Consider the following 24,103-nt stretch of genomic DNA (forward strand, 5'->3'; position numbering starts at 1 on the left):
CTAGAGCCCCGATGTCAGGCAGAGCGACTACTACCAGTATTCCACTGGAGATTAGGTAATCACAATACACGGAGTCATCTCTCTTTAAAAGATCATCTAGTCCATCTCTCCAATTAACTAATCCACCTCTTTGTGATAAACTGCAGCTTACACAAAGAAAAAAGATGTTTAAAAAACCCTTTGTGTATTCTCCAGCTGCAAGATAACTCTCTTTCCCCACTGCCCACCAAGCCATGCTGATAAGTAGGGTACAGGCAGAGTACAGCTGTGGCCTCCCTGAAGGCTGGGAAGATTAAACCTCTAGAGACCAGACCTCATCCTGGACTATCTCACAAGCAGCTTTTGCGCATCCTAAGCAAAAGACGGGAGCGGGGAATGGAGCCCATTGCAGACAAGCAGCACTGTCTGTACAGCACTCCCATCCTCTGCCAGCTTGGGGGAATGAGAAAACAGCACTGGGAATCAAATCCAGACCTCCCACATGGTACTGCAGAGAAACTGATTCCCAGTGCCAGCCCAGCAGACATGAGTCCAGCGTGGGAATCCAAGCGCAGCTCTATGCGCTAGCGCAGAATGGCTCTGGCACTGGAGACAAGGCCCACCTCCCCTTTTCAAAACCAAGCACAAGAAACGGCCCCAGCTGAGCTCCAACAGCAAATGAAACACAGGAATTAATGCTGCCACCTCTCCCCCTGTTAGCCATGCACTTGGGTATGGGGTGCTGGTTCATAGGTTGATAGGGGTTTATACAGGCGTAGACAATAATCCAGAATGAGGATAAAACAAGTCAAAGCCCAAATCATTAGATGAGGATAGAGGGTTGGAAATTTTGCCCATGCACTATATTTTCCATCTCTCCACAATCTCTATGTGCTTTTGTGTTCACAGGTACAACATAAAACTCAGCCATCAACACAGATACCCTGCCCAGACCAGGATGGCTGGGGGCTACTCCTTTGCCCCCTTCCTTCTCCCAGCTTTGTCTCACTGCCAAAAGGATCACAAGAGGCACAGGACTTGTGCAGGCTGTGCTGAGTTGGTGCAGCAGGTGTGTGTCACTGGATCAGAGCCCAGGGTCCCCAGGAAAGGGGAGTAGTGGCTTTGACCATGCTTCTTCCCTTCTCCCTGCTGAGATCTGCGCCTGCATACCAGAGGCAGAGCCAAGAGGAAGATAAAGTGGGTCTCACCACCCACAGGCTGTTTCCCCACTCCACCCTTGACCTGCTCCAACCTGTCCCAACCCTCTGAGACCCCCAACCAGAACTGGGAGACAAGCTGTTTTGGTGAGGACCACAGCAAACCAGGATACGCGGAGGCGACAAGAGCTGCTGCTTTGGGACTGCGTGGGTGAGCACTTCAAAATCTCCCATACCCACACCTCCCCTCTGACAGAGCACCCTGCACCCACACACACGCTGTCTCTCTTCAGAACTACAGTTGGGGCACACCAGGTCACCCCACACACCAGGGTGCCATGCCCCTTCTCTGCTCCCCAAGGCCTCGGGCAGTGGGGCAGCACTGCGGTGTTGCATATTCAGCCCTCCCTCCCTGCGCAAGGGGCAGCTCAGGGGGGAACCAGCTGCACCCCTACACTGCTTATAAGGCCTGAGATAACTGTGCTTAATGATTAGGGGGACAATATTAGAAGACATCTCATTTTACCTCTGCTGGAGCTGGCAGGGAAGGTGAGGAAAAGTCTCAGGTAAAGGTAGCAGCAAGAGAGAGAGGGAGGTAAAGGCAGGATGAGGATGTGGGCCCATGCTTCCTGCCACCACGGCTGAGCATCAGAGCTACAAGACCCCTCCCCAGTTCCCATCCACCCTGCTCTACCTTCTGCCTAACCCTTGCCCAGGTTAAAGCTGGGAAGGACCATGGCAGGGAGTCGGCACTGCCTGGGCCCGGTGCCTGCAGGCAGGGCTGGAGGCTGTGGCAGGCACCGGGCAGCCCTGGGGGAGCACACAGCCCAGCCTTGCTGCCGGGGGGCTGCTACCCTTGCCAGGAACGCAAAGCAGCTTCCCCACCTCCCTCCAATCTGCCCAGGGAGGTGGGGGGGGGGGGGGGGGGCAGCAGAGGGACAAGGGCTGAGCCAGGCTCACCCAGCATCTTCCCTTGCCAGGCATCCCACCCAGACTCAGCTGGCATCCCCCTGGGGATGGGGCTTTTAGGGGCTCTCACGGCTAAATAAGACCTGCTGGAGGAGGCAACAATCTCCCAACCTGGTCGCTACTGGGGTCGAAGGTGGATGCGGGGCCTGAGAAATTCCCCCCAGAAACAGGAGAAAGGCTCCCACACGCCCTCCTCCCCGCACAGGTAAACTTTCTACTCCCACTTGCGGAGGCAGCGGGAGGGAGGGAGGGAGCGCTCTGCCAGGGAGGATCCAGGCGCAGATAAATCCTGGGAAGCCTTAGATATTTATAGAAGCACAGCCAGAATATGGCAGAAAAGGTGGTTCTCAACCCTTCGACAGGGAACTGCTCCCGGTTTTTAACAATAGCATGACAAAATTCCTTGGGAAATGTGGGAAAGAGCCACTGGAAGGATCAAGGCAAAGGAGGGAGGGGTGGAAGAGGCGCCCCCGCCACAGGATGCTCCGGGTGCCTCAAGGGCCGGGGACCCGCCACCGCCCCGGCTCTCCCTGCGACAGGGCTGGGGGGGACAGCCCCCCTCCGTCATACTCTTCCTGTGGGGGTGTGGGATGAGCCCCCCGCCCTGTATTACCACCCCGCGCCCACTGCCAGGCCTCCGGTCTGCTGTAGCGAAGAGAGGAAGTGGGAGGCGGGTCGGGGGGAGCGCGGGTGGGGGGCTGACAGTGAGGGTAAGGGTGGTGGGGGTCCGCCCCGGGGTGGGGGTGCAGCAGTTCACCCAGCTCCCCTGCCCCTCTCCCGGCGTGGAGCTGAGCAGCCCCACGCATGCCGGGCAAAGCTGCGCGGCGGGCACGGGTTCAGGCTTAAAATAACCCCGAGACGCTCAACACCTTGTGCCTGGAGCTCCCACATCCCGCGGCACTCCGCTCCCTTTGTCTTGCCACCATCTTACGGAAAGACTCACATGTCACGATTACGGTCGGGATGCACCGGTATCTCTCACGTATCTTGAGCCGAGCGGCACAATAGCCATTTTGCATCCCTCCCGAGTGGGCTGGGGAAGGGGCTGCCTGCGCTGGGGACGCGGGGTGTGAGGCGCGGGAGGGCGTCAGAGAGAGACCACGATGCCCGCTGACAGCACCGGGGGGGGGGGGGGGGGGGGGGGGCGGGGCGGACAGAGATAAATTAAAACCCGTGGAGTTGCCTGAATACAGCACCTCGTAGGTTCAGGTTAAGTCTCTTGACGTGCTTGGACTTAAAATAGCCCTTAACCTCCACGCAAGCAGGCTCACTCGCCCCGGCGCTGGGCGAGCTCCTGCGGCGGAGCCAGGGGCGGCCCCTGCCCCCCGGGTCCCCGGCCCCCGTGTTAGGCCGCTCACGATCGAGAGGCCAGCGTGGGTTTTAAGTAATGCACCACTCTCCTCGGCAACAAGCAGCTTTCAACGTACTGTAATTCCTAATGAGCTCTATTTTCACATCGAAGCACGGCAAGGAGCCGCTGGACCAGTGAAAAGAAAGAGGCAGTTTGCGGCTGGATGGATGGATGGAAGAATGGATGGATGGATAGATGGATAGGAATTATCGTTTCACCCTTTCCAAAAGCCATGTTCCTCCTTCTGTGTCTCTCCCTGACCCCACCTGCCCACCCTCAAAATAAAATCTCAAGGGACTTTCCTCTGATTCACAATGCGGTTCATAGCTCAAAGCATCCCTCTCGCCTTTCCTTCATGTCCTATTTGATGAGCCAAGAGGGAATCAACATGTCTGGTGAATATTTCTCCCCTTTTTTTACCCCTGTATCTGCTTCTAAGAGCAGTATCACTAAACCTTTTGTTCTACCATGAGTGGTCTTCCCTGGGCAAACGCATGTACCAGAATGAGCTGCCAGTACAACAGAGAAAGAGGAATTTCCCTACCTTGGTTTGTAGAAGCAGAACCTCTAGACGGACAGATCAAGGGAGAGAGCATGTTGGGAATGTCCAGTCTCTTCTTGCTTGCATATCCACATAAGAAGAATAAGGGTCAGGGGGGGCAAACGTTGGGAAATGAGTTACAAAGAAAATCCTATTTGGCTGTAAAAAAAAAAAAAATAGAGGATTCTTTGTGGCAATCTTGCGTCTTGAAGCAGTGCAAATTCAAAAGCTGGAGAGAATCACTTCAGCGGATATTCAGAACAAGTGGTGAGGATCGTCAAATGCAGGTTCCAGAGTAAGCATTCCTTTAGCCTTTTTTATGATTATTCTTATTATTTTTCTGGGTTTTTTTTCCTGGAGCCCTAGTGGAGGAGGTTGTGTTTAAAGCAACTGGAGGTCGGTGCCGCTCTTCTGTGAAGCATGATTATCCTCAAAGCGTCCCCTTCCTGAAGGGAAAAATAAGCATCAATTTTGTTTTAGAGGGGTCTGAAGGGGATAAAAATCGCTCCCCAACAAAGACATTAATATCTTGAGAAGAAAGGGAGGCAAAACGCATTTCCCAACAGTGCACACAAGCGGAATTACAAAAAATATATTAAAAAAAACGGAAAAAAAAAAAACCCAGCTGGCACGGGTGTCTAAATAATTCAGATACGGGCTGACTACACCATTCCCGGGATAGGCATGCATACGAGATAGGGAAGAAGCGGGCGCGATGTGAATCGCGGCGAGAAGGCGAGGCCCCCCCCTCCCCACGCACGCACAGCATCGCGCCCACCCGGGCCCAGCCCCCGGCGGGCTGGCGAGGGCCGTGCCCACCCTCTGCAGTGCTGCCCGCACCGCTCCGCTCTGCTCAATGGGCTGCGCGGGGAGCACACACACACTCACGCACTGCCACGGGTGGGGTTGGGGGGGTCAACTGCTGTGTGGCCGCTTTGCACTATGCTTCCCCCCCTCCCCCTGGAAAACAGCCCTTGGCTATCTGGGGCTTGGGTTGAGCACTTGGATGCTTTTTTCCTAGGGGTGGGTTGATGGCTGGGGGTCGTCCCTCAATCCCCCCCCCCAGCTCCTCCAGCCCACGCGGACAGGGATTATAGCTCTGCAGGCATTTATTTAATGAAGTCGCAGGTATTATTTTATTTATTTCCCTCTCCCCTCCCATCTCTCACGGCAAACAATTCACACTTAGAGCTGTCATAAAACACAGACCCACATACATACCAGCAAATCCTGCTCCAAGCACTCGGGGCTGCTCTGAGCAGCTACTGCCCCCCTCTCTCCCTGCAAGGCTGATCCGCCTCAGACATGCTCAACTTCAGTCGCTTCTATGACACTGCCCGGGTAGGAGATATGGGGCGGGGAGGGGGAAGTGTTCAGAGCATCACCCTAAAAATACATTTAAGCAAAAAAAAAAAAAAAAAAAGAAAAAAAAAAGAAAAATATCCTCTGCAATAGAAAAGCTCCAAGAATGCTTCCCGGAGCTGGAGAAAGCACGGGAAGGGGAGCTGATAAAGCAGCTTAATGATTAGTAATAAGAAAATATACACAAGGAAAATGGTGGGGAGGGGGGAAAAAAATCGAGGCTCGGGGAAGGGGGGGAGGGCGGGAGCCTGTGCGAGTGAGCCGTGGTTAGAACGGGGGGGAGAGGAGGAGGAGAGACCATGCAGGGAACAGGAGATCCACCCCTACCCGCTGCCGGAGGGGGCAGGTCCAGCCCCCAGTGCCCTGCAGGGGCGAAGGAGCAGCCCGGGACAGGGCCCCCAGCAGCACTGGTGCCTGCAGCCAGGCCGGGGCTGAGACCCAGACCGAGCCGTGGGTGCGGCCCCCTGGGACTGTGACCCACGTGGAATGAAGCGACTGAGATTAGGAATGATTAAATATATATATATATTTATTTCTATTAACAATAACCATAAAATGGTAGTAATAAGAAGAAAGGAACAGGCCCTCAGCCAGCAGAATTGGATCTGAAATAAAAGAATGAGAGTGGAGATAATGCTAATATCCAAATTGGATACTCCACAATTAAACTCAGCACTTTAATTGCTATTCTCAGAGCCCCCTGGAAAGCTAAGCAACACAAAATCAGTCTGAACAGAAAGCAATATGCATTTGCACACCCCGCGCTGCCCTGCCCACTGGTGTCTGTGCCCTTGCTACCTGGGATGCTCTCAGCCTCACCCCTATGGCGCAAACCCCTCTGTGGTCACAGATCCAATCCTCTCACTTCCATGCCCGGGTTTAGCTTTGGGTGGCCTGAGCAGAGCGTGCCCATCTGCCCTTCACAGCACTGCAGTCTACCCCTAAAACAAGGCAAGACAGATAACAAGAGCCCCTCCAAGCAGCATGCCAAATGCATCCTTCAGGATATGTAGTCACATTAGAGTCACAAATTCCCACCCTGCCACTGGCTGGGTCTTGGCAGGAACTTTGGAAGGGCTCAGCCAGGCCTTCAGGGACCCCCTGGAGACAAGGGCAATGAGAAAAGCTCTCCCCCTGCTGCCCTGCTAGTTGCACTTATCCTGCAGGAAATCAGACCCCATGCTCAACACCACATCTCTGCTTCATTTCTGATGTGGGCTGCACAGTCCAGCCTTTGCATCCCTCTCACTAAAAGCATCCTTCAAGAAAAACACAGTAGCCTGTACCTACCTAGGCATGCTCTGTTTTCAGGAGTGGTGAAGAATGTACCCCTTAAAAGACAGGCAAGGAGGGCTGGATCCCACATTCTGAAGAGTTGTGTTCCAGTGAGCAGCCAAGAGCTCAGTGCTGGCCCTTTGCTGCAGGTATGTACCTACGGGGCCGTAGGTACGGCTGAGGTTCCTGAGGGAGGAAACCTCCTAAAAACACCACAGCAGCTCCGGACTGTCTCTCAACCCTCAGCTCCTGACATCTGGTGCCTCAGAATTCATCCACATGGCTCAAGCAGGGTTTGCTGGTCTGTCAGGAAGGCTATGGATGACAATGTGGCTGTAGCATCCTGTGCATGTATCAATATGCCACCTGGAGCTCGAATGGATTTCTGTGTCCATGTACAGTGAGTGTGCAATGGTATTTTTCATAGCTGCAGTGACCACAAGCAATATCAATCTGTGCTTGAGTTCCTTGCCAAAAGCAGACACCAAGATTTTAATTTTGACAGCCAGGATCTTCTTGAGGGTGCTAGTAAGGTCTGTTCTGTTGGAAAGATTTTCCTAACATTTTTAGGCATGCTTAAAAAAAGTGACTCTGATCTTTTTCATTCTAATTTCAGTAAAAATGGAAGACATATTAGCCAAAGCCTGAAGTAATCTGAAATTATCTCAGAACAGTTGGAGGAAAGGAATGTAGAGTGATACTTACATACAGAAGTTGCTAATAGCTGAAGAGATTAGTCATTTGACTTTCTCATTCCTTTCACTGATGATAGTGATACAAGAATAGCAGATAGGATTTGGCCAAGGGATGTTTTTCCTTTCTGTATGGCAAGAAGGGATAAACTAGGACTGTGCAGGTCCTCCTACATTTTTAGGGATGAAACAAGCAGAGAAGGAGCTTTACAAAAAAGAGATGGAATGGTTGTCATCCAGCATATTGCTTAGAAACACAAAATGGAGGGTTAAGAAGTATCTTAGGAACCATTCTGAAAAGGGGCCCATCAATCAGAAGAGAACAGCTGCAATTATTTTAAGCAAGTCAGCAATATTTAAGATTATCATTCTCTGTGACCTTAGAAGGAATTAATCCACCACAAGTTTTCCATCTAAAACTACAGAAGTCCACAGTTACATGGTATGTGGCAGCCTGTGTTGTTGCTGAATTTTAAGGATAAGGCTAGTTGCCTTTCTACTTAATAGATGTATATGTACATCTTCTTTAAATGTTATATCTATGTAAATTTATCATTCTCTCAAATCAAAAGGGCCAAGTTCCCTACAGTGATTAGGGGCCCGAGTGTCTGATATGATACCTTTCTCAGAGAAAGGTGGTCCATTCCCCCGACCAAAGAAATTGGGCTCAATTACAAGTTTGAAATTGAGCACGCAAAAATGCTGGCTGCTTCAGAATTATCTTCTTGAGATTCTGTATGGCATCCAACCCCCAAATTACTTTTAGATTAAGATGTAATCTTTATTGTAAATAATGGTTGTGGAATTAGGCTTTAAATAAAAATTGTTACAAAATCTCCAGCAGCATAGTATTATGACAAGGTTTACTCTCACTAGCTGGGGTTGGCTTTATTTTTCTTCTAATCAACTAAGATGAATGAACTCCATAAAATGAAACAAATAGCATCTCTGACTGGAAATGGGTTTTCAACCATCTCCTCAATTCAAAAACACTTAAATGTTATTTGTAAGACAAATTGAGGGATTTATTTTAAATGTGTCCATGCTTACTATAAATTTAGGGCCATATTATTCTTGTCCTGCCTAAGATAAAAGAATGTGGATGAAAGTTCTTATATTACAAGCAACCAGGGCTGGATATGGCAGACACAGTGTTTGGGAGGATGCTGAGCAGCAAAGCTGTTCTGCCACCACAGAACAGCATCTGTCAGCACTGACAGACACCAAAGGCCCTCCACTATCTTTAATTCTCAGTGAATGCCCCACTAACTTCATAAAATCAGAGCCCACTTCCAGTGAATTACGTCCCTAGATAAATAGGGTCTGCAGCTAAGGGAAAAGACTGGCAATTTATAGGTCATCTGCACAAACACAGATGCAGTTGCATCAAGTGTAAGAAAAGCCATGTCTATGAGGAGCTATTTCTTATAATTAATTAAATGGATCAATTGCTCTGGATAATTCACACCTTAAAAAGGTTTTTCATTATACCTTTGGGTGTTTGCAATGGGCTGCAGAGCATGGTAACCAGGTCTCCAGCTGTTTTATACAGTGCTCTGTACCCCAGTACACTCTGCCAATCTGACTATAAAGTGGACAAAAGACTATGTTCACATCTCAGATCTTCCCACCATCTGAAATACTGTGGGAAGTTCTGGTGGTGAGGTACAAAGCCTATGACATTTTTAGAACACCACCATAATGTTGACCACAGATCCATAAGCAAGGATGCCATGTTACGCTGCATAAAGAGCAGCGGGAAGAAATTTTATCAGATAATTAAAAAGAAAGCAAACAGAGAAATAAGCACACAATCCTGACAGTGTCACAACCCGGCTGAAGGACTTGGCTGAATTTTGGCAGGAAACCTTTTATCCTTTCTTTTGCACATGGCCCAGGACCAAGAGATGCGAATGCAGGAATGAGCCAGAAGCCACTCAGAGGGGTTGGGGTGCTTCTAGTCAGTCTTTTGTAAAGACACCTGGGCAGAAAGAGAACGCTCACTTTGCTTGCTGGCTCAGAGGACACTCACCCTTGCCAGCAGCTCTGCAGAAGAGAACTGTAAGCACTGTTGCATTTGCTTTGAAACGATGTATGTTCTCTCAGCTGTCATACCAGGACACTTAGCTGAGCTCTCATCATTTTACATCACAATAATTGCAGCATCCACTACTGTCTCTGCCATGGTCAGTCTGTCCCCAGAAATCCTAAACAACTAACAGACTGGTTTTTTGCCATGCAGAATCAAAAGAAGTGTGAAGTAGATTAAAGGAGAAATAGCTTTCTCTGTGTCTTTATAGACTTGGTTTATTCTTTTGAGTATGGAAGATCAGGCTCACTGAAATTGGTTTTCCTGGATGGTCATTAATATATGAAATACATACACATTCAACTAAGAAACTGTGGAGTTCTTCCTTTCAAATGGAAATGTGTTATTTTTAAAGTGCAAAAGCACAGACTAGATTTCAAACTAACACTGTCACTTTTTTAAGATGATACATAGCTCCTCTATCTACAGCTCACCCATACTGAAGAACCTATCCATTGAAAGCCACCAGACCTAATAATAAATAGTAATTATAATCAGATGCTGTACCATATATCAAAGCATGGAACAAACATTAGCCTTACATGCCATACCTTTTCACATGGTACTCAGAAACAAGAAGGAAAGGCTGAAGCACTGCCTTACACCACTCTGCACTGAGAAAGAAGCCTTTCTCTTCCACCTCTGGGGTGCAAAGATAATTCCAGTAGCTGGAGAATTTGTTGCACCTCGCTCATCTTAACAAGGCATGATTTCCTGACACACTTGAATGAATGGGAAACCACAGCCCTCCAGGAATCATCTCCGTCCTGTTCCAACCCTAACGAGGCAAACAGATTATCGGGGTTTTCTTCTAAAATCAACTTTCTGCTTGATGAAAACCTTACTGGTTCTCTCCAGATTCAAGTAATGACACTCTTCTCCTTACTGGAGGAGCTGCAAAATGGATTAGGCAGATTGCCTTCATGGTTTAAAGGAAACTGGAAAACCACTTTCAGTAAGAGATAAGATGGAGCTTTTGCCAGCTGATTGTGATGAAAAGCTAAAAAAGAGTGTTTTCAAGAAAGTGCCTGCATTCACCTATTCGCCATACAGGACATACAGCAGCCAGGAAAATCGCCCTTATATCTGAAAGCTGTCTTCAATGTTCTAGAAGAGGATCCATCAGAGCATTCAAAACTAAATTAAAATCCCAAGGAGGAATAGGGGATTTAATTCTAGGATTAAGCTTTGAAGTTGCTCTCAGGAAATAAATTATTATTGGATGAGAACCAACACACCAATTATCTCGTTTACTGGTCGTGCTACTGAGAGCTGCTGCACACACCCTCAGGGATCGGATACCATGGCTCTACCTAGCCAGTCTTGTCTTTAACACAATATCCACATAAAGGCAAAAACTCAGCTAGCCGCATTCCAAGAAATTCAGCTTCCCAGCTCTCAGTATTACCAGGGAAACCATCCACTACATAAACACAGGGCAGTAAGATTTGGTCACTGAAACTCCCTACTTTTCACTTTTTATTTTGCTTTGTTGTAGATAATAGCATAGTTAATAACATGAAATTTCTTTGCTCCGTATGTTATAGTTGGGTCAAAGTGCAATAGTATCAGTGCTACCGCAAATAAGTTTTCTTACACAGAAATCCTACTCCCTTCAAATGGTGTCTAGACACAGTAGTGGGACATACCCAGCTTTTCATTTGCTATCCCACCGATTTCTTCAGGCTACACAGAATACTTCACCTTCACTTACACAGCCTCAAATCCTTAATGCTTGTTCTGTGGGACATTGCTACAACATGAACCACCTCCTGTGAAAGGAATAAGTAAAGTTAAATAGCTCTGAGACTGATAAAAGTGGAATACAGACATCAGGGCTGGTATTTCACTTAAACTAAATGCTACCAGCTAACCAATGCTATTATAAACTCACTCAGAACATTAAATTACTGCAGGTAAAAAATAAATTCCTCTTAAAAATATACATGTCATCACTGAGGCAAAAGCTGGCAGCAGCAGGATACACAAATATTTGGTTTCCTTCCAAAGAATGTTTTTTTTTTTTTAAACACCTTATGACCTAAAAATACTGTCACCAAAGCATCACTACTTTTTTCTTCCCAAACACATGGTTCCTATCTTTTCTCCATGGATTCCTTTCAGTCCTTAACACAGGAAAACGATATGCACAAAGCAAAGATTAAATCCTACCCACCTCTCATACCCTTCTTCACTGCCAAGCTCTGTCAGAACTTTTGATACCATTTAATACACACGTACATATCGAACAGGGCATATCCAGTGAGCGGATTCACTTTCATAGCAATGTGGCAAAGCAGAGGCACTGGTTAGTGTCACCAGCTGAGCTTCCTGCCAGTACAACTGTTCTGAAAATCCCCATCTCTCAGGACCTCCTAACAGACCCAGATCTTTCCAGAAAAATTTGGGGTCAGTAACAGCACTGAGGCTCTCTCTGTTCCTCTCATTCCTCCCTCATGTGAATCAGATGGTATTGCAAATAACTTTCCAAGCAGAGGGAAAAATGGTAGCGAAAGAAAATATTATTCGTACTGACAAGGATTCCGAACAAGGAGCTGCATGGCATTGGGAAAGCGGATCACTTTCCTAACAGAGATGTGGGTCTGAAAAGCATTCTTCAAAACAGAAGTAACAATAATTTCATCAGTGAACCAAGAGCCTGCAAGCTGGTAATGTTCCCACAGGGTTTGGTTTAGGTGTTCACAGCAGTATTTATTGCACATTTGTATTGGCCACCTCATTTAAGACAAATGTTTTCTGCAGGGTCATTTAAAAGTAAAAAATTATCTCAGTTAACATGCAGCTGTGGTTCCTGAGATAACTCCTTGCCCAGGGGCAAACAGAAGAGAGATGTTAACGAACTTATAAGTAGCTCTGAAAACCACTGCATCCATGGTCAGTTGAAAGCCAGCAGGATCAGGGTCGCCTGCTCCTGCGCCTGTTTATTTAGTAGTCTCATTAAGTTAAAAGGTGAAAAAGTGTGTGCTAAATCTGAATTCACAGGGCCAGAAGAGAGTATCTACCCCCAACAACTGCAGTTATCATGCTGCCCCATCACCACCACACCTTCCCGAAAAAAAAGGATGCCTACCTACTTTATGCAGATGGAGACAGTGTTCCTTTGCCTGAGCTGTTTCCAGGTGAGCCAGCTGACTCAATAGTTCAGCCCTCTAGCTAGAAGCAGCATTAAGATTTCTGTCAGATTGCTCTATATTCTAAAGAAAACTGCCAGCTTCTTCTCTCCTTTACTTAGACATCTAGGAAGTGGCAATAAGCAAAATACCCCTGGTACACTTCAGCCGCCTCTTTTAATCTACCGTTAAATTGAAATGGAGGACATTTACCTCAGCTGAAGCCCAGCAGCGCATTTTCCCTTTCATTCTAGGCCTAACCCAAACTCAAGCCTCAGCATCTTGATTGTACGCACAGCCCACAGATAGGCTCATGCTCTGGCTACTCGTTTTTTTTGCCTTTTTTTTAAACACACATCAGCTGTAAACCTGATCCCAGGACCAGGCCTTACTCAAACATGAGCTCTCTTTCACCTCCACAGTGATTATGAACTCAACAGAGTGAGGTCGAGCTGAGCTCCTCCAGTAAGCCTGTAAGTTTGCCCTCTCCCCAACATGTTACTACGAGGACCCAAGTGGTGACTGTGTTTCTATGGCCTGGCGGTGGGAAAATGGAATGTAGGAACCTTTCCCAGGCATGGGAAAGAACTCCCTTGCCTTTTCCTCACCCCCTTACCAATCACTGAGGTCAGAAAAGCACACACTGTTCTGTCCCTCTCCCGTCATCATCTTTAGAAAATGCCCACCTAGGGCTTTGGCCACACTCTGGCAACTTTCCCAGTCCAAGGACAAAGGCTGGGCACTAGAGCAAGGCAACATTTATTTGGAAGGACAGCTCAAAGCATCTTACAGTGAAAGGTCTGGCTTCCTCTTGCCCTCATAAATAGGTTTATCTGAGAAGGGGAGAAGCTGTGACTATATTCTGTGCTCTTTTCATGGCAATCCCCTGTATTTATGCTCTGACCAGTTTTATAGAGCCATTTGTCCTTTGTTATGCCCTTCAGATGCAAGTACATAATGCTCCTGGGGAGCTGTAGCTCGTTCTCCTGGCAAAAGAGCAGCTGGGCATCTCTGCTCCAGCCCCTATGTCATTCAGAAGTTGGTTGCTGAGCTTGCCGTGCTACCAGGCTTTCTCATGCTACAAAGAGCAAGCCTGCAGGCTGTTGTGTCCTTGATGGTCATGTCCTTATTCCGGGTCAAGGATGGCCATGGGTTCTCATGCTACCTGAAGGAATTGTACTTCTTTTTTTTTTTAATAATTGATCTGTGTCTCTCACATGACAACTTCCATTGACTCCCATATTCTTGCCTTTGCCAGCCAAGAGCTTTGTTGCTGTAGAACAGCCCCTGCAAAGGACACTGTCTCAGTGGCACACATGGCACAAGGGACAGTCCATTGCCTAATGCAAGAAAAACAGGTATCACTAATGCTGCTTTTCCCACATATTTTTGACTTCAGAACCATCAGAGGAGGTCTGGGTCTCTGTTATATTGTTCTTCGTGGCATCTCAGCATATGCATAAGGAGGAAGAGAGATGCTGGAAGAGAATAATGAGACTGTTGGGAGGGTACAGTATTTGACAAACCCATTAAATGGCAATTCTAGCTCTGAATTATGTTATTACACTCCTTTCTCCCATACACATCAAGAGGACCCTTTACCTACCAGGAGTCAACCCAATGCTGGTGGCTCTGTTGGGCTAAGCAACAGCAGATTCGACTCCAGAAAATCCAGTGTTGATGGGATGGCTCCTTGTTGACCTTGCTGTCTTGTGTTACCCAGAACAGGCTACAGAAATGTCAGCAAACTTTGAGACGCTGTTACAAGTAAATGACTGAACATGCATATTATGACAATTTAGCAGGAGCTGAAGGCCTAGTGCAATGCCTGTAATGGCCACACACTTTTGGAAAGACATGTAAGGAGCAAGATAAGCTGCATAATTTGGAATACAGATTGGTGGTAGTGTGCTACAAAGGTTCGCAAGTGGACCATTCTGGTCACCAAGAGCTGGTGTTGAATACATCTCTGCTGCACAATGCTAGCACCACTTTGCAATCCAGTGCTCTGAAAGGACAGCTTTTCTGAGAGGCACTGGTGCACTTGAACACGACACGAACATGGAGCAGTGTTAGATTATCTCCTGCCTTGAGGGCTGACTGGTAAGAGAGCCATGGAAATTATGAGCAAGGAAACTGGCTATTATCATCTGCTTCTACAGGAGTTCAGGAAACAACAAGTCCTTAGGTATACCAGCTGTAACTAAATCGGCTCACCCAAAAGATACACTGAGTTGTATATAGTTCCTTTGATTCATGGAAACAGCATGACAAGACCATTGATACTGGCTAACTTCCCGAGTCACAGACCAGCAATACCAGACTGGTGACAATTCCATCCCCCACACACCAGTTACTCTTCTGTGAGACCAACAGCAGCTATAGCTCAGCTGAATAGAACTGAAATAACTGATCACACAATCTCAGGTAATAATGGAAGACCTCAAGCTTTATGATTGCGAGCATCTAGCATATGTACAGATGATAAATGTCCCCTGGAGTTACAGCTCAAGACCAGTTTCAGAGTTTTCATCAGAAAGGACTGGCTCCTTTAAAATCAGTTGTTTCTTTTGAAGTCTGACAGAGGTCAGAACTGCTTGATGTCTCAGTGTGCTGCAATGAAAGGAGTGTAATCTCCTTAAGGTGGTGAATAGGAACAATTGGCTTCACTATCAACTGCATATCTGGCTGTCATTGCATTTGATATTTTTGTTTTCAAACTTCTCTTGGTGGCTGCAACGGTTGAAAACTACAGAGTTGCTGTACTGACCTGAAGTGCTTGACTCTCACAGCACAGTTGACAGAGGAACAGCAGCCACTCCTCACCATCAGGGAGTCATGGGATCATAGGATAATTCAGTCTGGGAGGGACCTCAAGAGGCTTTAGTCCAACAGCCTGCTCAAAACAGGATCAGCTGAGAGACCAGATCAGGTTGCTCAGGGCTTTAACCAGTTGGGTCTTGAGCATACCCAAGGATGGAAACTACACAGCTTCTCTGGGCAACCTGTCCCATGGCTTTCCTGTCCTCAGCCAATTTCTGCAAAAGTACAGAAGTACACTCTGCAGGGTCTGTGAGCCCAAACTTCTGAGAAAGACCATGTTGGATGGGAAGACTACAGCCCCCATGTTTACCAGCCTACCTTCACAAGGTTATGGGGAGGCATGCTGCAGGGTCCTCACACCCCATATGCCTCTTCAAAACCCAAGGTTTAAATACAGGTATCAATACAGGGTGCCCAGCCCCCTCGTCAACTGCCCTGACCACACCCCTTTGCAGCATCAAGATACTCACCAGTTCCCTATCCCCACCAAATCCATGAGGGACACACACAGGCATAACCAGACCCAGTTCTTGCTCCACCTACAGCCCTGAGCAAAGCACAACCAGTGTGTATCACTGTAGTTATCATACTTACCCTCCTCCCCTAGCTCCCCCTTCCCCTCCCAGTAGCAGTGTCCTCCAAAGTGCCCCCTCCTCCAGTAATGCCAGATGAACCTGACAACAGGGTTGCCAAGCAACACGAATCCTCCAAGCAACCAACCACGGCAGATTGCAGCAACCCATCGCAAATCAATTCAAAAGACAGTGGGCCCGCCACCATTTTATGTCTCAGCAGCTCTTCCACCCAACCATAACTAGGACCTACTCCTACTCATCCTTTTCTCTTCCCTTATCACTCACGAGCACTGGCCAAGGCGCTCATGCCATTGCCAAGCAGCCAATACGCCCACAGTTAATCAATACGTGTAACACACACAAGCACAGAGGCCAAGGAAGTCCAACCAGGAATGGCCCTCATACAGGCACCAAACACTTCCCTGTCTTGCATGGATCACCAGTCTTCTCTTATTCCTTGTCTCTTCCCCTTTACCCTGGTGGTCACACACTGAAGGTGGTGAGGACACTGCTCCACAACATCCACACAGAACTGTACCATCTCCAGGTGGCATGCTGACCAGTCTGGTCTGCACATGCAGAATACCAACGAGGGCAACTTGGGACAGCAGTCATATCTTCAACATAGGCCTTACATTTATATACCCCTCCACACCTCCAACCTGTCCCCCATTCATTCCCTGGCCTCTCTACATTCTGACAGCTGCAACAGGCTGCCCTCCTGTGTCTCCAAAGACAGAGCTGAGACCCGAGGAGAAGGCTTAGCACTGTTTTAAAGCCTATCCCCATCTCTGCTCTTCCCATAACCATCCTACATACTGTCCCATTCTGCTCGGCGTGCGTGGGGGAAGGTGGTCTTTTACAATACCCTGCACACTTCACAGGACAAACCACAAGCTTTCCAGAGATTAAAAACTGAAACAATTAATTTTATGGCAAACTTCCCTAAACTGTGTCAGGAGGCACAAAAATCATATTCGCACATAAAACACTAGAAGAAGAAAAGGAGAAAGGAAAGGAAGACAAAAAGAAAACAGAAAATAGGATCACCACCCATGGATCCAGCAATGCCTTCTCGGGCAGGGAATGGAAATGCTTTCAGTTGTAGTCCTTGAAGTCCTTGTGATCAGTAAGCCTGCTGGGATCCAGGGTGGAGGAACGCACCACAGGACTGCAGGACGGCTGCCTTTTTAGAGGGTCAGGTTCTCCTGGACCCTTCCCACAGGTGGAGGCTCACTGCAGGGCACCCGGTGAGCCCCAGCCCCAGTTCATGTTGTGCCCCGAAGGGCGCAGCAGCGTCCGTGCCGCTCTCCCCGGGCACTTTGTTTCCGGGGCAGTTGATCTTCACGGCCTCAGGGCAGACAACACAGGAAAGCACCCCCCACCTTCCTGCAGCACCGTCCCTGCTCTGCCTCCATGCAGTTTGCCCAAGCGATTACAAGCTGTCAGTTCCTTTTATCTTTTGAGCTGGTTAGGAGATCCTTTTTGCGTTTGTCTCAAAAACTTCAAGCATACCAAGTGTCAGCTCCCCAACGTCAGACCAAGACACATGATCCAAGCACCCGCCACCTGCCTCATGTTTTCCTTTGGCTCAACAGGGCTGTTGCAATACACTGACCGTTTCCTGCAGCTTCACCCAGATCTGTTAGAAAGAAGCAAAATGCTTTTATGTGCCTCTGGGTCCTTGCAGACCCTCAGCAAAAGCAATGGCATGCCCATCCTGTAGCGGGCAGTGGTTCAACCAGATACCACAGCCACAGGGCACGCAGAGCCCAATTTCTCTTGCGCACTTTTGTTAACAAGTTTCCCAGGGAATGCAAACCACAATGGCAGGAGGTAAACAAACAGCAGCAAGATCCACAAGTGCCTGTTTGCTGCAGCCCCTCCCTGCTCTTTCTTTTATCTGTTTTTCCGCTTTTCTGAAAAAGGTAGTCAGCACTTCCTGGGGCCAGGACGAGTGACTCCAAAACACCAAATCCCTTGTCGCACCATCATTTAGCTTCCTATACAAAAGAGCTGGATACAGAAGGTCCTATCTGTGCTTCACTGTCCTGGAGTTTTTAAGCAAATACCATGAGCAAGTAGGAGGCAGCAAACTCGTGTAAGGCATTCATGACACTCCAGAAATTGAAGGTTTGGCCCCACTGCCTGCAGCCAGCTGAGTTCAGAGGAAGTGGACATTTTGGGGTGAGTCAGCTGCTGCGTGTACTCAGGCTTAAATCACGACAACCTGAGGAAGCGATTCCCTAGGCTGCCTTGGGCAACCTCAGAAACCACCCTAGAAGATGACTGAGCTCAGGGGCTCACATGCTGGCACCATCTGTCTGGTATGGGTGGCATACAAGGGCAGTCCAGATAACTAAAGGACTCTTGAGATACACTGTTTTTACTCATCACCATTAGGGTTTGGGATCACTCTCGTGATTTGCTTCAAGTTGTCTAAGGAGAAGACTTAAGAGGAAGACTGCCTTGCTCAAGGCCAAACTCTGAGCACTAGGCATAGTTTTAGAAGGAGCTTTTCAGGAGGCGCATGGCAGAACTGCCTTCTCTTGGAGTTATCTGTGTTTTACTTTGCATCACATCACCCATAGCCCAAGTCCCAGGCCACATTAGGAAAAAAAAAATCTCCCTATCACAAGCATTGAGCAGCATCTGCACAACTGCTGAGTGTGCAATGAGGAAATTAGTTGCAAAAGGACACATTCCTTACCCAGACACAAGCAATGAAAGCAAAGGTGTTTCAGCCTAATCAAGGGGTTATTTCTTTCCAGTACGTGTTGCCTTGTGTCCTGACTGACAGACCTTGGAAAAGGCCTTGGCCCCCAGACTGAGTGCTGGGCTTGACAGTCGCATCTACAATGCTCCATGATACAGTATGCTGACATTAAAAAAATCCTAATTGTGACATGCAATGATGCTAATGTGGCATTCCCCTGCCATTAATCAGCCCAGGTGCAGTAGCCTGTTGATATGAAATCTGGATTTGGTTTATCCATACGTAACTTACATACATCTACCTCCATTAGCCGTACAGACATCCCTTCATACAGATTCATTTTAACTGAAGCATACTAAAAGGGTTCAGATTAAGTAAATCAATTCTTCCACATAAAGGGGCTGCATAGACTTAATTAAATTGATAACTGGGCCAACCTGGATTAAACTACTGCAAATTTGGGTATAGACAAGGCTTTATTTTTCTTATTAAAATCATTAACTAATCCAAGTTTTGATTGGCATTAATTGCATGGTAATAAATGTGAATCTTCAGTCCAGTCTTCTGATGTCTGTGTCTCCATCTGTCCTCAAACATGACACATGGAAGAGCTGGGCACACTCCTGATCCTGCCCTCAGAATTCATACTTAGTAGGTTCTTACTTGAGCCCCAAAGGACCCTGTAAGAATGCTCATTTTTCCATAAAAATAACTTTATGGAAGCATCCATACAACCATTCCTCACAGAGGAAGTTGAGCAAGGCTTACTCTTACAGAGAAGCTATAATTTCTGAAGCAGCAGCAGTTAACCAGATCATTCTGTTCCAGCATCTCATCTATAGGCCCTGTATAGGGATGATGGTATTATCCTATTTTTCTTTCCCAGCTAGTTAATAGGAAATCCCCTTTCAAAGTCAGTTTCCATTTTAAATCACCCAAATTAAGAGAGACATGTTTAATACCAATAAATCCGCTTTCTTGAAAGAGACAGCGAAGTCAGGCTCATCAGCTGACTAAATCCTCTCCCCCCACCCCCACTCCTGCCTCGCAATCTGTAGATCTTGCAGAAGGGCGATCCAAGACAGCTGTAGTTAGCTAGCTACACTTCTGAGCACTAAGCTGCTGCTTGCTTTGTATTCACTTCGTGCCAAACCAAGGTCACAGGTACATGAGAAGCTAAAAGACTTTTCTTGCTCTAAAGGAGTAGGAATCTCAGCCAGAGATGACCAGAGGCTGGGTTTCCATGCACTTCCTGTAGGAGCTTCTCCCTATACCAGTCTGCCACTTCAAAGTCAGTGTGGGGGGAGTGCTATCTAATGGTTTTGCAGGTGAAATTACTTTCTCTTCTCAAAGCTTCATGTAGCAAACTTGCGAGAACCAGCCACTTGCTGCCAGAGGGATCCCTGTACTCAAAACACATGCTTGGAGGACTTCTCTGCTGTGGGGACCCTACTCCATTCTCACCATCACTGCTTCCCCCCTCCAGGGGCATTTCTAGACTCATCACTCTTGCAGACAGTTTTACCACACCTTTGGCAAAGAAGCAGGTGGCAGCCTTTCTAAGACTCTTGTGTGCCTAAAGCAGCAGCCAGCAGTGTGGGCACTGCTAAGGCAATGCTCCATCACAAGCCAGGAGGGTGACCTCAAAGGACCCCCCAAGGCTGGGAAGGCACCAGCACCAGGGTCTTGGCACAGGTATCTCACTTGTCTGACAGGAAGAGACACAGCTGCCTAAGGGGGAAGGATAGGGAGTTCTGAAACATGAATGAATTCCTTTCTGCTTCCCACTGCTGTGACAAGGATCAGGAGCAGAAACTGAAATAAGTTAAGGCCTGGAACAAGGGGGAGGTGGGACAACAGAAAACCTTGGCCTGGCTGCCCTTAGTTTTGCCAAGAATAGTCCAAAAGTCACCTGGGTGATATTTGCTTGCCTCACCACAAGTACCATACCTTCTTCTGGGAAGTACAATGCTGTGTCCCTGCAATGGTCTCTCATGGGAGAGAGCAGCCAGTTCCCTCCATTTTGCCGAGATCGTGACACAGCAGTAAGAATCCTGAAAATCACTTTGAAATCTTCTACATGAAGTGCATGCTGGAGATAGATATAATTCATCACGTTTTCCCAGTTGAAAGTCTGAGCACCTTATTTGGCAAAACGGTTCTTGTTTGTTTGACAGCAAATGGGTCCATTTGCTCTGGATGTATGCCTGTTTCCCCACCAAGTATGCAAGCTCCAGCTCTGCAAGCAACCCTATAAGGAAGCATAGTTATGCATATGCATGCCAGAGACAGCATGGCCATCAGCAAGTACCTACCTCTGTGCTTGTCTAAGGTAGGGCTTGTCAGAGTGGTGAACTAAGCTCACTGACCTAGGAGGTCTCTTCAGTGGTATCCGAACCCTGCAGCAAGACCCTTACAACCAGATCCTTTCCTTCCAGGAGCACTGCTCAGAGAAAGCTTCTTGACAGAGGAACATTTCAAAAAGCAGCTTCTTTAAGGAGCATAAAGGTACAAACACAGGAGTTTTCTTTTGTTCAAAATAGTAGATAGTTCTTTGTTGTTTAAAGAACCTTGGCCTCATTTTGCACCGCAAATCTATGGCTGACTGGACACTGCTCAGTGGCAAGGACAGCAGTTCCACTGCAGGAAAGCGCCCTACCTTTATTGGAGCAGGAAGTCATCCTCCTCCTTCTTCACAGTACTCTTCCCATTAGTTGGATAATTATATCTGTTTCCATGCTCAGCTTAACCAAAATTGTATTTCTTAAACAATTCCATAAACATCGACAAGAGCACTTTGATTTCAATCTTGTACTTATTCTCCACATGATACTAAGATCCATTTCTTGATTTGAGAGTGCATAAGCCTTAAAAAATAAATTAATCCTATAGTCAGTGGGCAGAAAGAGGAAGGGAAAAAGCATGAGTTTGTGGAGCTTCATGGCCTATTGCTCTGTAACTTGTTACAGTAGGTCATAGCCATTATGTTACATTACAACACAAGACCTAAGATAGTAAACCAGGGTAAAGCATGCAAAGATTAATATACAATTTGTGCAACAATTGTTTAACATACTGCTGCTAGGAAAAACAGGTTGAGGGAAATAACAGGGAGAGGGAGAGTATAATCTTCATTTTGTTATTCCAAGATCATTTTAACCTGTTCAGTGGTCAAAACATCTTGTTTGACCAAAATCTTTTTGCTTTAAGAGAGATGAATTAGTACCCTAAGTAACTTCTGCCATGCCCCAGGGTGGAGTTAGGTGCATGCTAGAATGTTCCTATCTGTCTGTATCTGCACTGAACTGTTAAGCAGATGCTCACTGAGGAGAAAATAGACTGCAATAAACTGGCACTGACACAGATCTGAATTGCTGGAACTGCCATAGAGATAAAATTCATTTAAGGAATGTGGTTTCCATTTCCATTTTATTTCAATAAAAAGCTATCAAAACATTAAAAATACGTACTATTTCTAACAGCACACTACACATAAGTACAAGAAGGAACTAAGACTTCATTTTATTGATGCAAAATGTGAATACATCACAAATACTGGACCTCATGAAAGAGCCAAATTAAAGTCCCTTTTCACTGCAAGGAACAGGGCCTGTCGTCACCTACACAGCTGACCAACACTCAAGGTCTGAATATGGCTTCTAAAATGAATCAATGTATGGGACTCCCCCATGGACCCAAATAGGAGAAGTACACATGGTAAAGAAGAAAGCATACAGTACAATACACCTAAGCAAAGATCTCTATGCTATGCTGATAGTGAACTGTCTTTCATTCCTTCAATTAATCTGCTTTTTATCTCCCAGCACTCCATCCCAGCCACTATGCAATATGAGCCAATATACTCTAGCCACTTTAGCAATGCTCTTCCCAGAGTGGGGCAAGACCCTAAAGCAGTCTATTATTTGATCCTGGTTAAAATCAAAATTCTACCCAGGCTGCTTCAACTGCATGTAATGAGCTCCTGTCCTGTGCAGTGAGCAGTCATGACAAAGCCCCAAAATTACATATATAAATTGGTTTCTCCTCTCCTGATCCTGAGAGGAGCAATTATTCTGCCAGATTAACCTGCCTCCAAATCAAGCCTTTGGTTCTGCACTCTAGGAAGATTTAAGAGTATGAATTTGAAGTACCCTTAGTACTTAGATGAGATCAGAAGCAGGAGTAGAAAGATATAATGGAGAGCTATATGCTCCTGCATCCTCTCCAATAACCTCCCTAAGCCAGGCTGACAGCTTCAGAGCTGGTGGTTAGTAGTTACATCAGCCTTCTAGAGGTATGCAAAACCTGGACAGATTCAACACCCTAAATGCCTACCATTATGTACCAAAGAGAAAAATTGCCATGCTAGCCTAATTGGTGATCAGGTCTTACTTAAGAATGTGAATGAAGATCACCATGGATACTACAAGTCACTGCATACTTTCCATTCTAAAGTAAATCAAGAAAAATCTGAAAAAAATCTGGCTAAGCTCCCCACACTCTGCCTTACATATTTCTTCCAGAAATATTTAGTATCACAGCATCCCAAGCCCCATCTCTTCATACTGCCTGGTACTCACTGTCACAGGGTAAAGTGAGACACCTCACACCACCCTGCTGCGGGAGAAACATGGTTCAAGGTGGTGTATCAACCATGTTGCTACAGAAAGTTTTCAGGTCACCAGCACAAAAGGACAGCAATCCAAAATTAACAAAAACATCAAGATTACCAGCAGGAGTCTTATAGCTATAATGAGGTTTTTGTCTCCAGGAAGTAGCTAAACAGCCATTTCCTTATAGCCACATTTTGTTACATGAACATTTTTGCACTGGATTAATGAAAGCCAAAGAAGTACCAACACTACTTCCAATAATGCTTTGAGAAGTACCTGTGATGAAGAAAAACAAAGTGTAGCATCTTGGGGAGGTTCCTGAGACGAGACAAGACCCAAGCGCCTCCCAGGATCTCTATTTGCCACCAGGTTCTCAAGGAGTAGAAGGGGCAGGCTTCTCCACATGGAAAAGGCAAGAGAAGATAAGGACTCCAGGATCATCTTGTCACTTACACAGGCTCAGCCCCACAACACCTGAGCAGGGCCAATACAGCAATCATCCAACAACTGCAAATGAAATCCACAATCAGTCCGGAAAGCCCAACCAAATTCATGAAAGATAAGAGCAAACCTGCTCACTATATAGCTTAGGCACAGACCAAGGCTGAGGCTATATAGCACGCCCAGGCTAACGAGCAAAGTGTGTGTGGGTGAGGGTCCCAGATGAGGCTGCTCAGGGCAATTACAGCCCATCAGGGCAGTCGGGTCTTGACAGCAGCACACTCCGGGCATTAGGCAATATTTGGTGTCTCTGTTTCCCACATACGGGCCGTGAGTCAGCTTCAATGGCTGCTGCTCTGAGTTTTTCACCTAGCAACAAGACAGACGGA

General features: G+C 47.0%; 1 protein-coding gene across 8 annotated transcripts in view; it reads right to left on the reverse strand.

Moving 5' to 3' along the window:
* Window positions 1-23,837, reverse strand: part of LOC136013062 (glutamate receptor ionotropic, NMDA 2B-like) — a 106,024-nt gene extending 82,187 nt beyond the window's left edge. For 2 of the 8 annotated variants that reach the window (XR_010612141.1, XM_065676330.1), the window contains exons 1-2: window positions 23,550-23,837; window positions 4,001-4,443 (exon numbers count right to left, since the gene is read on the reverse strand). The gene's annotated coding sequence lies outside the window, so the exon portion shown is untranslated. Of the gene's footprint in view, window positions 1-3,048; window positions 3,223-4,000; window positions 4,444-5,218; window positions 5,384-23,549 lie in introns of those variants that run through there. The other 6 variants (XM_065676349.1, XM_065676340.1, XM_065676358.1 and 3 more) reach the window with 6 other exon arrangements.
* Window positions 23,838-24,103: the final 266 nt, after the last annotated feature.

The sequence above is a fragment of the Lathamus discolor genome, chromosome 1 (genome assembly GCF_037157495.1).
Source record: "Lathamus discolor isolate bLatDis1 chromosome 1, bLatDis1.hap1, whole genome shotgun sequence".
In the NCBI taxonomy this organism is placed as follows: domain Eukaryota; kingdom Metazoa; phylum Chordata; class Aves; order Psittaciformes; family Psittacidae; genus Lathamus; species Lathamus discolor.